This window comes from Bos grunniens, chromosome 11, assembly GCF_055505025.1.
Source record: "Bos grunniens cultivar Pamir isolate PY7600 chromosome 11, Bosgru_T2T1.0, whole genome shotgun sequence".
NCBI lineage: Eukaryota > Metazoa > Chordata > Mammalia > Artiodactyla > Bovidae > Bos > Bos grunniens.
In genome coordinates, this window is record NC_141175.1 from 7,761,071 (window position 1) to 7,775,756 (window position 14,686).

Genomic DNA, 14,686 nt, shown 5'->3' on the forward strand with positions numbered 1-14,686 from the left:
GCTACAGTCTGCTGGGGACATGGACTCAAGTGGACGATTGCAGGACAGAGTGACAGATGCGGGGAGGCCCGGGGCTTTGGGGGCACAGGAGGAACCTAACCCACTGTTTAGGGCACCGGGAGGACACCTGGGCCTTGTGACGACAGGGAGGTAGAGGAGTGGTCAGACCCAGACGGAGGACTGGGGGAGGGGCAGGGAGGCAACTGCTGTGGGCCCTGCATCAAGGCTGGTGGGGCTCTTCTTAGCACAGGCTAGCGGGGGCCAGGGCGGGGCAAGGGGCCCAGGAGGGCTGTTGATGAGGCAGGGGGAAAGCCAGATTTCCCCAGCCGAGATAGACACACCCTCCCCGCCCCCCCACCCCGGCAATGTGCCAGTCGCTGCCCACTGCTCATTCCAACTGCTTTTGTCTCTGCCATTTATCCTAGCCCACCATGTCCTCCCATCCCCTGGTATTCCTGTCTTTTGGGGTCCTGTTGTCATTCCCTCCCAAATATGCCCCAACTGACAGATGGTCTGCAGCTTCCAGGGGCTCCTGCCGAAGGCCATCGAACCCTTCCACGGAGACAATGCATGACACCACCTCCAAGCCGCCCCCCAAGCCTCAACCTTCCCCTGTAAACAGCCTCAGGAAAAGGGGTGATGCTGATAATGGTCACTGTGCCATTTGGGCTCATCAGAGCCAGCTTTGGATGCTGGGTGGGGTCCGAGCCAGAAGCAGAGACTGGACGCATCAGATGGGGTTCTGGAACCCTCTTCAATAGTGGAACTGGGACCCAAAGAGCCAGGGGCAGCTCATCTGCCGTCTCCCATCATGAGGCCTTGGGGACCCTTAATGACTCGCCCACCAGGGTTTCCTGGGCTTATTGCCTGCACCTGGCAGTCCTGGGGACTGCGGTGATGCCCGCGAGTTCCCAGGGAGCCCCCATCTGGCTCTGGGCTGGCTTCCAGTTCCCCCAGCTGCAGGGCCCGGCAAACCTTGAAGAACCCTCTTCCAGGAACCTGCTGGCCCAGGCAGCTCGGAGCCCCTGGAGCATGTTCTCCAGGGGACAGTGCCTCCCACAGCCATTCCACAGTGTTAACCAGGGTGACCAGGAATCCACGTGAGTGAAACAGACCTGGGCCCTGCCCTCATGGAGCTCAGAGGCCACTGGGGACCCCAGAGGCATAGTGACAAAGCTACTGAGCAGGTCCTTGTACAGACATTGATCCAAAGACTGCCATGCTTCGAGCTTCCTGATCCGTGAAGGAGGGTGCCGCTCTCTGAAGTAGGCAGGCCCTTAGCTCCGTATCTGTGTATGTTCGTTGCTCAGTCGTGTCCCACTCTTTGCAACCCCATGGACTGCAGCCCACCAGGCTCCTCTGTCCATGGGATTCTCCAGGCAAGAATACTGGAGTGGGTTGCCATTCTCTTCTCCAGAGGATCTTCCTGACCCAGGGGATCGAACGTGGGTCTCCTGCATTGCAGGTGGATTCTTTACCGTCTGAGCCACAGGGAAGCACCCATAGCTCCATATTAAAGATGAAAACACCAGGGTACAGAGAGGTTAGGCCACTTTCCCAGTCACGCAGCTGCGTCCAGATAAGAGGTCCGTGAGAAGTGCTGTGATGAGGGATATACAGGAGGGTGTGCAGGGAAGCCCGGGGCAGCCACCGCCTCGAAGTAGAGGTTTCCCTTCCAGAAAAACTGGCCCCAGCTTTCTTCTGGCCCAAAGGGGAAGGCCCAGGAGGGCAGGGCTGCAGCCAGTGTAAACAGGCTGCCCTATTGATGGTAAACTCTGCCCACACCTCAGTTCTGTTCTTTGTCCTGAATTCACTCACAGAACACATTTATTGAGCATCTACTGTGTGCAGGCTCTGGAAACAAGACAGAGGCACTTCGGCCTCAGGGAGTTCACACCTTAGGCAGCAGACACAGACGGGGGCTGGGCTCGCGGGCGAGTGACTCCTGCACTCACTCAGGACCCTTTCCTGAAAGGGCCCTCGGCTGGGTTTAACGCCAACATCTGGAGATGCGTAATCAATTTTGAGCAAGGAGCCCTAGGTTTTCATGTTGCCCTGAGCCCTTGCAAACTGTGAACTAGTCCTGGACACAGACATTAAGGAGGGCTGGCCGGAGGGTCCACAAGCTTTCTTGGAAGAGGCAGTCATAGATTGGCCTTGGTGTGGGCTTTGTCCTGACCCCAAATCCCATCCTGGGCCCCCAGATCACTCAAGGCAGCTCCCTGGGGACTGGGTCAGTCAGCATAAGGCAGGGGGTCAGGACCAGCAAAGCTCCCAAGGGACTTTAAAAACACCCCTGCGTATCTGTATCGACTCAGTGATAATGCATGCCCAGCATCGGTAGGCATAAGCTGGAGCGGAAGAGAAGAAAGCCCCGCCTAGCCATCCCCCACCCAGCCCTGGTCCCTCCCACTGGGTAACACTGTTTCCTGGACACCCTCCAGAGTTATTTGCACCGTACAAGGAAGTGCGTACATTCGTGTATTTTTGTATTGTCACACTGATTTTTTTTTTTGGTGTGGTGTCGATTTTATTAATATATACGTTCTGTATTGCACACACTTTCTGCTGTTAGTGTTCCCACTTGACAGTCTAACTAGGAACTCAGAGAAAGCTCTTTCAAGGTCATTGAATTGGAGAGATGGAGAAACTGGGACCCAGAGTGTCACGGCAAGCGTGGGGTGTTCTGGTGGCCCAGGCACTGCTCCTGGCCATGGCACCGTGATGCCCACGGTCCCTCCACGTGCTCATATTCGCCCAGGCGTCACTGACAGCCAGCCCCTCTCCTGTCCTAATTTCAAGGACTGCCATGGAGGGAGCCAAAGCTCTATTCTGTGAAGGAGTTGCTGCGATGATCCGAATTTCTACATGGGGCTCAGAGAGGTGCGGCCACCATCTTGGGGTCACACAGCTGAACAAAGGCTGAGACCTGCAAAGCGGCAGTGCCTCCCATGAGCAGGATCACGTTTCCCCAGGTGGCGGGGCGCTGCCCCTTGCCATATACTCACAACCTCCCCTATGCCAGATGGGAAGGCCTCGACTTCAGCAGGTGAGAATTGGGCAAAGGACCCTGCCAGTCTGACAAAGCCGCCAGGAGGGAGCTGGCGGGAGTCCCAGGGAGGCCTGGAGGGCGGGGCTGGGCCAGGTGGCCTGCTGGGGTGGGTGGGGCAGGTGTGGGTGTCTGCCCCCCAGGCCCCAGCTGCATGGAGGCTCCTGGCACGCACCCTTGGCGGCCTGTCGCCCGAGAGAGCTGGCATCAGCTGGTTGAATGTGCCTGGGGCTGCGATTCAGCATTTGGGTTCGAAGCCTTATTTTTATTGTGTTTTGTTTATTCGAAGCTCGCCTTTGAAATCTGTTTTCATGCCTCCCATCCCAGAGAAGGGAACCTGTTTGGGGACAACGCGCAGCAGTTTTCTCAGCCTTTAAAATAATTCCTCCTGAGTTGAGGGCTCGGTGTCCCTGGGCACATAAGGCCCCCGAAGCATGTGCACCATTGGTGGGTCTGCAGGACAGCTGGACACCCACCTGCCCGGCCAAGCCGCCCCAGGCAACAGGCAGCCCCACAAGTTGGGGGCCCTCCAAGCACTAGGGTGTCGTTGACGCTGGCGAAAGGAGGCGCCACTTTGTGGGGGTGCTCATGAGACCTTCTGATGAAAGCTAAGGACGTTATCTGTCCAAAAAAATGTACCCACACACAAAGCTCTGTACTCACTTCTGGGAGCTTCCAGGATCTTCTTTGGCCCATCTGCAGACCCCTTCCTCCAGTTTAGAGCCTGTTCCTAGAGGAATCTCACCCTCAGCCTTTTTGGAATAATAGGGAACAACAATCAGTAGTAGCTAAAATTCAGCAGTTACCGTTTCGGGGGTTGTACCGCGGGGTTCCGCTGATGAACTCACATATGCCCCAGGATTGAAGGTCATTCACCAAAGATCTGACAGCTAGTAAAGGGCTCAGCCTGGATCTAAGCCTCACCAGTCCAACCAGTCTGTCCTCTCAGCCTAACATATACACGTGCACAAGCGTGCACACACGAATGCACGGTGCCTGGCCCCTCAGGACACCTGTGGATTACGCGAGCCCGAGTGGAGAGCCCCAGGTCGCACCCGGGCCTGGGGATCTGACCAGGGTTGGTAGCTGGGGGCCAGTCCTTGTGAAGATCAGAGGAGATCCACCCAGAGATTTCTTTGGCTCGAGGCCAGCGTTGGGGGGCTCCACCATCCAGGGAGCTGATAGTATTGTGAGGGAAGGGGCCAAAGTGGGAGTCCCCCAGTGCAGACACCCCTGAGGGCTGCCATCCCAGCACAGACAGGCGCCTCCCTTCCCTATCCTCTTCTCTCCTTCCCTTCCATCCTCCCTGCATCCCTTCTCTCTGCTCTTCTCCTTCCCTCCCGCTTCTCCTCCCACCCACCCCCCCACCTCCACAAACAAGGCAAGACCGTGTACCGCTCTGCTCTGGACACAGCCCATTTCTGAGAAGCCGGACCCCGTCTGCAGGAGCCACGCAGTTTGCAAGCTGGCTGAGCCCAAAGACCGGGTCAGGCCGCCCACTCCCCATCCCCGGCCTCTAGCTGCCCCGCCCTCCTCGCCCCCAGGGCAGGCAGGACAGGCCTGGGGTCTCCGTGGGCCTTCCAGGCTGGGATTTCCAGCGACTGTGGAGTTAAGACCCTAATACTATTTCCCAACAGCTTGTGGTGGTTTAATAGAATTGAGGGTAAATCTAACTTGCAAATTTTCCCTTTTGATCTCCCTTCTTTTTTCTCTTAGTAGCTCAACAGAACTGGGTTTAGAACAGGGCTGCAGACAGCTCCCTTCTCAATCCTGCTCCCAGCCAGCATTCTCCTGAGGAGGTCTGAAGTCCTGGGGTGCCACGGAGGTGGCTATCAGCCTCCTATCCCCGACCCCACATGGCACTGACCTGGCCCAGGCAGGCTTCTCCAAGCCCCAACCAAGGTCCTGCCCTTCAGCCTCCCCGCTGGCTTCTCCCCTCCTCTGCAGCAAGCAGGCTTTCTTCATGCCCTCAGGGCCTTTGCACTTGCTTTCTCCTCTGCCTGAAACGCTATTCCCACTAGCTTCACTGACTCCTATGTAACATCAGGTCTCAGCGTGGAAGTCTCCTCCTCAGGGAAGCCCTCCTGGATCAGCCTGAAACCACGGTAACATTGCTGGGACACAGAGGACCACTCTCAGCAGACCCCGAGCTCTAGGAGCCCAGGGACTGAACATGTTCCTGCCCAGACCCTGCCCCTCAGGAGCCCCCCAAGGGGCTCCCCGCTGTGTCCTGCACCTCAGTCTCCCTGCCTATAAGATGAGGGGGTGGGTCACACTCTTGCACTTGCCGTGTGATGATTCTCTGCGGCTCCCTGTGGGTTTCTGGCAAGGATCACACTCATTTCACGGTATTTGACTTCCTTGATTATCTGATTTTCCAGGGAGGAATTTTAAATCTCCGGGCTGGGGTGGCATCTGCCTGATCCCCGGGCACCCATCCCATCCCACCAGCCCGAGTACACCTGACATCCTGGGGAGGCCCACGCAAACTGCCCTCTTGGCAGACGAGGTCCCGCACTGAGAAACCCTGCCAGGCTCTGTGACCGTGTCGTTTGGCCCGTGGGGTCAGGGAAGGCGGTGGTGACAGCCCCACGCCCTGGGGCCAATGCTATCAAGTCAGGCACCGTGGCTCAGGAGCCAGACAGGCTGGGTTCAAATTGTGACTCAGTCAGTTTTTGTGAGACTAAGGCCCACCTTTCACTTCTCTATGCCTCAGTCTCTCACTATATAACGGGCATAAAAACAGAACTTCCCAGCTGGGGTTCTTGGATTGACCAAGATGGTTCCCTGCCTGGGCTCTGGGATTAAAGGGCTCTTCTCTTCTCATCCCAGAGGCAGCAGCTAAGCTTCAAGTCTCTGGAGAAAAACAAACAGGACTTCCCTGGTGAGCCAGCAGTTGAGAGTCCACCGGCCAGACCTGGAGACACAGGTTCGGTCCCAGGTTGGGGAAGATCCCACATGCCGTTGGCGGCTAGGCCCTCCTGCCATGGCTGCTGCTGCTAAGTTGCTTCAGTCGTGTCTGACTCTGTGCGATCCCATAGACGGCAGCCCATCAGGCTCCACCGTCCCTGGGATTTTCCAGGCAAGAACACTGGAGTGGGTTGCCATTTCCTTCTCCAGTGCATGAAAGTGAAAAAGGGAAAAGTGAAAGTGAAGTCGCTCAGTCCTGTCCAACTCTTAGCGACCCCATGGACTGCAGCCTACCAGGCTCCTCCGTCCCTAGCTACTGAGCCCCAACTCTGGAACCCAAGTTCTGCAGTAAGAGAAGCCACGGCCTTGAGAAGCCCATGAACCAAGCTGGAGAAGGGGCCCCAGCCTGCCGCAACCCGAGCAAGCCGGAACAGCGACGACCCAGTGCAGCCAGACAACAACATAAAGTCTCCGCTACTTAGCTGGCTGTGTGAGCTCCTAGTGCCAAGGTTTTCCCATCTGTAAATTGGGGGTGCTAGATACAGCCGTCTCTTAGGATGGCTGCCCGCCAAGGTGAGCCCCAGCTTCCTGCTCTGGATCTCAGTAAACCAAACACTAGGGAATCTTCCCAGAATCTTACGAGTGCCAGGGCTTCCTGGGCAGGGAGGAGGGCTGCTGCGGAAGCCGAGGCACAGAGGAGGGCAGCGACAGGCCCGAGGTCACACAGTCCGGCCAGGATGGAGGCTCTATGTCCGCCGGGCCCCAAGGCGCAGCCTCCCGGGCACCCCGCCCCCCCGCAGCCCCCGCCTTCCCCGGGCGTCAGGCCCTGTAGGGACACGCCCCGCAGGGGCTGCAGGGCCTCCCGGTGGTCTGCGCCTGCCCGAGCCGGGGGATGAAAGGGGAATCCGCCCAAACCTGCCTCCCTCCCGGCTCGCCCGCCCCTCCCGCAACCGGATCAGGCCCGGGCGGCAGGCTTTGATGTCGGCGGAGGAGCTGCGGCCCCTCTGCCGGGCGGCTTGGAGCCTCAGGGAGGCCGACTTGAAAGGGCAGCCGCGGGTGCAGCCTTCCTGGGATCGCCCGGCGGAGTGGAGGAGGCGGGGGAGGGGGTGCGGAGGGGCCAAGCCCCTCCCAGGGGAGCGAGGAAGCGGCTTGTCGTCGGCATTCAAGGCCCTGCAGGCGGGTGCCCAGGCTGCGCCACCGGTTGCGACGGCCCCACTCAGCGCCCCCGGGCCGGACCGTGACTCTGGCTCCCAGGTGTCGCCGGATCTCAGGCCCTAGCAGATGCTGTTCCTCCTGCCTCAAACGCCCTTCCCAGCTTTTCCTCCCAGGCCTCACTGTCAGGCCTAGGGTTGGCGCTCTATCTCTTCTTCTGGACCTTCCCAGAACCGCTCCGCCCTCCTGCCTGGTGCCTTCCTCCTGGTCCGCTGCCACCGCAGGTGGGGCAAGGGGCATCCCCCACCCAGGGCAGCACACGCTCTGATAACCCCCCACCCTAGGCCTCTGGCTGTGAGCTTCAGGACCAGCATCCTTTCATTCCCCACGCCCCCCACTCCCCACCACCACATTGCCCCCTGCCCGGGTCCCCCCACCTGCTTGATCAGCCATAGGAACGTGCTTGGGAAACAGGGAGAAGGACTCTTTCAATAACAGCAGCCATAATAATAAGCTTAGGGGCAGCCAGTCTGGTGCAAGGGTGGAGGGTTGGGGCGCCCAGAGGATTCCAGTCTCCTCGAGCACACCTCAGGTTCCTGATACACCTTGTCTTCCCATTTCGAAGCTGGTTGGCCTTTCTCCCCAGTTCCAGGCCGGGCCTTGCCCTCATTCACTACACAGGAGCTCAGCCATATCCGACTCTTTGAGACCCCATGGAAGCAGCATGCCAGGCCTCCCTGTCCTTCACCGTCTCCCCCAGTTTACTCAAACCCATGTTATTGAGTTGGTAAATGCCATCCAACCATCTCATCCTCTGTCACCCACTTCTCCTCCTGCCCTCAGTATTTCCCAGCTTCAGGGTCTTTTCAAATGAGCCGGCACTTCCCATCGGGTGGCCAAAGTATTGGAGCTTCAGCTTCAGCACGGGTCCTTCCAGTGACTATTCAGGGTTGATTTCCTTTAGGATGGACTGGTTCGATCTCCTTGCTGTCCAAGGCACTCTCAACCACTGACAGCGACCAAAAGCTCCAGCCTGCTGACTCCCTGCCCAGAGTCCCATGATGTTCTGCAGCTGCCTCCCAGACCCGAGGCCTCTGCCCACGCAGAGGACTCCCTCAGCCTCTCCCAGCCTCCCAGAGAGACAGGCTGGGGATAGAGTTTTAGTTCCAAGTTGCAGATGGGGACATGGAGGCCCACCGAGGGGTCTGGGTCCCAGAGCTGGGGGGATGGAGCTGACAGTGCTAGGCCTCAGGGAAGAGAGGGAGCCCCTTGCTCAGGCTAGATTCAAACGTAGGACTCCGAGGCCGTCAGGCACCATCCTTTTTTTTTTTTTTTTTGTAGGGGGGTGGATTCTCACATACTAACACAGGAACAAATTGGCCACAAGCCTCAAGACAGGCTTCAGTGTTAGTCTCAGGAGCTGACGCTTAGATGCACGCACGGCACCATGGAACTGGCTGTATGTGCACACAGATCCCAGGGCGGCTCGAAAGGGCCCTCCAGGGCTTCCCCAGGAGGGGGAGAAGGAGGGTTGGTTAGGGGGGCTGTAGGCGTGGATGTGCGGCCTGGGTGGGCCACAGCAGATGTGAGCTTCAGCCTCCACTCTCCTCCAGCTCCAGCTTTCTGCCTCCCCAGGGGATGGGGTCTTCTGCCTGCAGCTCCCTCCCACCCCTCCAGCTGCTCCCACCCCAATCCCGGGGTCCTCTTGCTGCTGGGTTAGGCCGACAGAGGGAAGAAGGGAGAGAGAATGGAATAGCTCACCCCAGGGGCAGGAGACCTGACTCCTGCCTGGGCCAAGGCTCTCAGCCAGTTTTCTCACCTTTACTGGAGGTTTGGACTAATTCTCCTACTTCCTTACCTTAATAAATGTCTGCTGAGCGCTTACTCTGTGCCAACCCTGTGCTGAGTGCTGTGGATGCCTCTGTGGACAGGAAAGAGTCATCATTTAGTTGGTGGTGGGGAGCAGACATGAACAGATAGACCCATAAAGACAGGCTATGATGGTGGAACTACAGACAGTTTCGAGAAAGGGTTCTAAGACAGATATCAGGGAAGGCTTCCTGGAGGAAGTGGCATGGATGAATTGAAAACAAAGGCCGGGGCAGTGGAGAGTGAGTGGTGGGAAGGGCAGAGGGTGAAGTAGGTGGCCTGGATTGTGTGAGTGGCAGAGAGAGGAAGGACTCACTAGAGGAGGGAAGGGCAGAGGGTGGGGGCACCAAGGAGTCTGGGCAGGGCCCTGGTTGAGTGGGGCCTTGCCACACCTGGGAACCCAGAGGATCCAGCCCAAAAAAGGACTGGAGATCCCTCAGTGTGGGTTCCCCACTTGGGCAGGCTCAGGACCTGAGCTATGGCCTCCGGGACGGAACCTGGCCTGAGGCAGGGGGACTCGGCAAGGCCAGCTCTTGGGCAGGACGGCGGTGTTGCCCCTGGGAAAAGAAGAAGGGGCAGAGACAGTTGTGATGGAGGGTTCCAGAAAACCAAGGGGGAGGGAGGAAGGCGACAAGACGGCAACCTCCGGCCTCCTTCAAAAACTGAGACTGAATCCGTGTGAAAAGAAGATCTTCCTAGAGCAGTGCATTAGCTGGGATGCCCCGACCCAAACTTCTGGGTCCTGGGATTGGTGGGGCGGGGGGAAATCCTGATCCTGGGGAAGCAGGCAGGAGAGCCTGAGGGGGTGGGGGCGGTGGTAGGCTTTTGCCTGGCCCTGCAGGAACCCAGGGATGTTGTCTCACCAGCATTTTCCAGCATCTCCCTTGGGTGGTGGCTGCTTCCCCACAGAGTATCTCTGCCAAGGAGCTCTTCCTGGGGACATTTTCCTACTCAGTCCATCTGGGTTTGGTGCAGAGAGAGGAGGCCCTGGAAAGGTCCAGCCTCAGCCTTGAGGTTCCATCCCTCAAGGAGAGAGGCCCAGAGAACCAGACAGACTCGTTCTTCCCCCACCCAACCCCACCTGGACACCAGCCACCCACCCACTGGGTCCCTGCCGATTCTCCTGCCCCACCCCCCACCCCTCCTGCAGAATTCCTGGCTGTACTCCTGGCCCTGCTTCTTCAAGAATTCAAGGTCTCCATCCTTTTCCCTTGGGGCAGGGGAGAAGGGGCAGGGGCAGGTGGTGACTTTTTCTGTGCCATGGGCCACCACGGCATTGGGTGACACCGCCACACCCTGTCTTGTTTGTAAGTGTAGAACAAAATACATAAGATTACACTGGAAGCCAATTAATTTGAAATGCAGATATCAAGATATTTTTTAAAACCACATTTGTGATGAAACAATAAATATGCTACTTTATTAACCATTAACAAGATCTAGCAGCAGATCTAAAATGCAGAAGGGACGAATGAGATTTTGAGAAATCTGCATCAACTTTGATGCGGTCTGAAGATATTAAGGATTCCTACTGGAAACAAAGCCGCAGGTACTGCTGAATACAGGGCATGTTGGGTAAGTTCCTCACTGAAGGAAATGCTAAATTGTATAGTTAAAGGGCAGTGGAAATGAAGACGTAATTTTTTTTTCCCACCCAAGTTCATGATAGTCACCCTGAATTCTAAACATGCTGCACCCCAGCTTAAGGTTTCTTATTGTGCTCCAGTTGAAGGAGGCAGGAGGAGAAGGGGATGACAGAGGATGAGATGGTTGGATGGCATCACCAACTGGATGGACATGAGTTTGAGCAAGCTCCGGGAGTTGGTGATGGACAGGGAAGCCTGGCATACTGCAGTCCATAGGGTCGCAAAGAGTCAGATAGGACTGATTGACTGATCTGAACTGAACTCTGCTCCAATAATTGGGGTATGGACAGTATACCACCAATACCACCCTCCCACCAAGTAGGGAGGGGCCAAGTAGCTAAGGGGAGGAGTCCTAGACGCCAGGGAGAATCACTCGACCCCAGTAACCAATGAAATGTGGAAACAGGGGGAGAGGGAGGAGCCAGCTTACTTCCTGGTTTCTCCAGCCTCGGATCCAGGGTACTAGGGTTCCTGATAGAAGAGGGTGGTCAGAAAGAGGAGAGAGTGAGCAGCTCAGCTGGAAGTGGATCCAGCGGGAAAGAGAGAGTGTGTGTTGTCAGCTCTTGCTTGGTTATGCTGTGGTAACAAACAGCCTCCATTTCTCCAGGGTCTCATAACCACAACGCTTTTCTTGCTCACCTGCAGCTCCGCTGTGTATCACCTTCTCCAGGATCCAGGTGGAGACATTGCTGTTTTCACAGTAAACCAGGGCCCCTCGAAGGCCCATGTCTGGCTGGTTTGCAAGTTTGAGCTGCTCTTTTTTTTTTTTTTTTTTTGCCACACTGCAAGATATGCAGGATCTTAGTTCTCCCACCAGGGATGGAACTTGCTCCCCCTGCAGTGGGAGCATGCAGTCTTAACCACTGGACCATCAGGGAAGTACCTGAACTATTCTTAATACTCAGTATTCACTCAAGCAGTTGCCCTGAATCCTTACACAACCCAGGAGGAGGGCTCCAAGATGAGCCACCCCTGGGGCTCGGAGAGGGAGCAAGACTCCCCATGGGTGGCCCAGCAGGGATATAGCAGAGTAAGGACTCCTTGCTCCAAGTTCCCTGGAATGTTCTTGGTTCCAGGTCTTGAAGCCCCTCCCCGCTCTTTGCCTCCTGGAACCTGGTGAGGCCTAGCTAATTGGCTGCTGGCACTGTTCCCCAAAGCAGGAGATATCAGTCAGGCCCAGGGGAATTCGTACAGGACTTGTGGGTCCTCACCAACTCAGACTGCAACTCCTCCTTAGCCAGCTGTCTCTGGCAAGGGAGAGGTGGGGCTCTGGTTTGAAGCCAGAGAGCCTGAGACCTCAGGAGCATCTTGACTCCTTCCCAAGAAGCCTGGATGGGGCTCCCTGTCTTCTAGGCAGCGGTGAGAAGCCTCATACCTATCCTGGGCCCTGTGTGGGGGCTGGGGGAGGAAGGATGTGGGAGAAGCCCTGCTGAGCACCCCCAAAGGTTTATAGTTAGACTGGGAGAGGTGGGCCCGTTGTCATCATAAGCGAGGCAAGAAGGCAGAATCAGGAAGATATTGGAAGGTGCTGTGCTGCTGGCTTTTAAAATTTTTATTTTATTAATTTGGCCGTACTGGGTCTTGGTTGCAGCACGTGGGTGCAGAAGACTGCCGCAGCAGTCTTCTATGCGGCATGTGAGGTCTTTAGTTGTGGCACTCAGGATCTAGTTCCCCGACCAGAGATCAAACCCAAGCCCCCTGCACTGGGAGCTGGGCATCTTAGTCACTGGACCATCAGGGAGTCCCTGTGCTGCTGGCTTTGAAGGAGAAGGATGAGACCACAAGCCAACAAATGTGGGCTGCCTCTAGAAGCTGAAAAAAGCAAGGAAACAGATTCTTCCTAGACCCACAAAAGGAACAGGTTTCTGACCCCAGACTGAAAGAGAATGAATGTGTGTTAAGCCACTTGCCCCTTTCCGGGTGGCACTATAAAAGAACCTGCCTGCCAAGCAGGAAATGTAAGAAATGCAGGTTCGATCCCTGACTTGGGAAGATTCCCTGGAGGAGGGCAACTCACTCCAGTATTCTTGCCTGGAGAATCCCATGGACAGAAGAGCCTGGCGGGCTACAGTCCATGGGGTTCACAAAGCGTCGGACACGACTGAAGCGACTTAGCCCACACACTAAATCTGTGGTTATTTGTGGTGGTAGCTACAGGAAGCCCAAACTGTGGGGTTGCACCAGCTCTTCTCCCAGGTCTTAGCAAGCCCTGCTGTTCCAGACAGACAAGAAGTAATACGCGTGACCGTGCTTTACAAAGAGGCAGGGGTGGGAGCTTCATGAGGTCACGGGGTCATCTAGAGTTTCTCCAGGAAAGGAAACCAGCCCTTTGACTGGGGGTGGGGTGGGGTGGGGTAGGGGGCTGCAAGGTGAGCAGGAGAAACAGGAGAGCGCCTTTTCAGAGCAGAACAGTGGGGCCCACTGGGCTGCTCCCTGCAGCTGCCCGTTTTATCATGAGTCCTCCGAGCCCACGAGTCACGAGCTGGAAAGGGGTGCCCAGATGCTGCTTCTCCGCCCCGCTGAGTCATCACATGGTCTCTGGGCAGGTCCCCCCCACCTCTCCAAGCCTCAGTTTCCTCTTCTGTAAAATGCAGAGAATCAGTGGGACTTAGCTGTAGTGCCCACCTGGATGTCATGTGTGTGTGTGAAGAGCTCAGCACCGGGTCAGGCACACAGGTATAACCCTGCATGTGTCCAGGTGGGCAGGCGTGCATGTCCAGGTGCGTATGTACAGGTATGCCTGTGCTGGGACCTGTGTGCAGTTATATATGCAGCCTGGATGAGCATTCTGAAATTCAACTTGGACTTGTCTCTCCCCTTTTCATAGTCCCCCTACTGCCCCAGGGAGAAGGTCACATCTTCACCGTGGCCTCCAGGACCCAGCACCGTCTGGCACCTGCGGCCTCTCTGCCTCCCCAAGTCCCCAGCTTGCACGCGGAGATCCAGCCCTGCCTGCCTCCTCTCTGCTCCTTAAGTGGGTCATGTTCCCGTGGGCGTCCAGGCCTTCGCACATGCTGTTCTGTGTGAAGTATTCCTCCGTTTGGAATACTTCTCTCTTTTTCCTCCTCACTGACTAGCTCCTACTCAGTCTGGGTTTTGAGATGACCTCCTCCAGGTAGCCTTCCCTGACTGCTAACCCCACTGGGATGATTACCCCACTTTGACCTCACGGGCACCTCCTTCCTATGTGCTCCCCTGGCCTCAGCACTAACCACCGGGTTGGATAATTGCTTGTGAGCATCCTTTCTCCTTCTGAGGGCCTGTTCTGAGGGCAGAAAGCTAGAACGCCTTGCTCTCCCCTGTCACCGGCACTCCGCATGTGGTCTAGCCCAGAGCAGGTGCTCAGAGCTTTGTTGAATGAATGAATGAGTGGGTGAATGCACAGGTCTGGGTGCCTGAGCGAGGAGGCTGCTATCACTTCCCTGTGCACACGCGTGCTTGCTCGCTGCTGGAGGGGTGTGCAGCGTGTGTGTTCCTGCAGGGAGTGATGGTGGTGGGGTCACGACCGTGCCCTGGCGTGGGGGCTGGAGCAGGGGGAGGCCAGAGCGTGCTCCCCTTCCCTCCCTTGTCCCCTCTCCCCTGTGCAGACCTGGACTCAGGGCGGTGGCTTAGCCGTGGGAGCGGGAGGACAGAGCAGAGAGGTAAGAGGAAGGCAGACCCCTGCAGCCTTCAGCACAGAAGGCATTCCGCTCCTTCCTTCCTCCCCGACCTCCCCGTGACCTCCCTCCCCCAGCCTGGGCACTCCACTGAATGGGGGGAGGGCAGAGACCTCCTAGTGTCCCCAGGGGACACCAAGCCAGGCAGTACTTCTCCAGGCGGGCCCCCACCCCACCCCCATACCACCCCCGCCAGCTCTGGCCCAGGTCCTGGGGAGGACCTGGTCAAGCCAGGAGAAGGGCAACCTGGGGTGGGGTGTGTGGGGGCGAGGGCTGGCTGGGCCTCTTAGCCCAGACTGCCTGCTTGCCGGGTCCCTCCCTCATGCCTGGGTGAGGCAGATCATGCCACCTCTCTGACCCTTGACCCTGTCATCTGCACAATGGCACCTCAGTCCTCCCTGGCA